Source organism: Palaemon carinicauda, chromosome 1 (assembly GCF_036898095.1).
Source record: "Palaemon carinicauda isolate YSFRI2023 chromosome 1, ASM3689809v2, whole genome shotgun sequence".
Classification (NCBI taxonomy): domain Eukaryota; kingdom Metazoa; phylum Arthropoda; class Malacostraca; order Decapoda; family Palaemonidae; genus Palaemon; species Palaemon carinicauda.
The window spans coordinates 164584513-164585761 of record NC_090725.1 but is presented as its reverse complement, the minus strand read 5'-3'; positions in this window follow the sequence as shown (position 1 = coordinate 164585761).

Sequence of the window (1249 nt, the reverse complement as noted above, 5' to 3'; positions counted from 1 at the left end):
AATTTTCTTATCTCTCTCGAGGATCTCGTCTATTACTCTCTGCAGTTCTTCATAGTATTCAGCTTTCCCTTTTTACAGGGGAATCATTTGCCGGACAAAGCAAACTATACTACTCATATTGCACTGTCTTTATTTGAACTTTGCTGGTAACAATCTACAATTTACAGCTCTCCACTCGGTTAATGCCTTTTCTCCTCATGGTGTCATCATCATTCCTACCCCTTCTCTTCCAATTCAATCAGATCTTCCTGAGTTGATATATATATATTGCCTTAGTCTAATGTTTCCTTACCAATCCACTTACAATGTTTTTCACTCAGGGCCAAGATATCCAAACTATATTTCCCAAATTCACTCTACACTTGCTGTAACTTTCCAATATGATTCATAATTCTAACATCCCAATTACCTATTTTCAATTTTTCTATAGTAATTATAAACCGGAAGACTCTTAGCACCCCGCTACGCCCAGAATTGGGGACCAATCTATCATCTTCTCTTTCGATGACTGACTAAATACACAGAGGATTCATTGGCTGGATTCATCTAAGTATAGCTAGTTCCTTTTGATGTGAAGTCCTTATCTAACTAACTGCAAGCCATCAGGAGTAAAAGCCGAAGAGACAGTACTGTATATCTATCGCCTTAAACCCAATCTGTCGCCCTGTTGCCAGCGACTTCATCGAGATTTAGGTGGGCACTTTCTCCACACCCAAAGCTCTCATTACTCTACGAAGGTGCTCATCCGCTTACACGAATATAAACGTGGGCAAACATGGATTATTAAGATATACCATCTAACAAGGTATAAAAGCATTTTATATATATATATATATATATATATATATATATATATATATATATATATATGCTTGTATATATGTATTTTATATATATGTATATATATATATATATATATATATATATATATATATATATATATATATATATATACATATATATATATATATATATATATATATATATATATATATATATATATATATATATCAGAAAGAACAGATGGAGATTGAAGAGAAGTGATAAGAATGATCATGAATCCAAAATCAGAGAAGGCATTAACTGAGTGTAGAGCTGTAAATTGTAGATAGTTACTTGCAAAGTTTAAATCAAAGCAGTGCAATATGAGTATCATGTTATGCTATGAATCAACAAAAGATTCTTGAAGAAAGGAAAGATGAATACTTTGAAGAACTGCAGAGTCTAATAGATGAGATCCCAGAGAGAT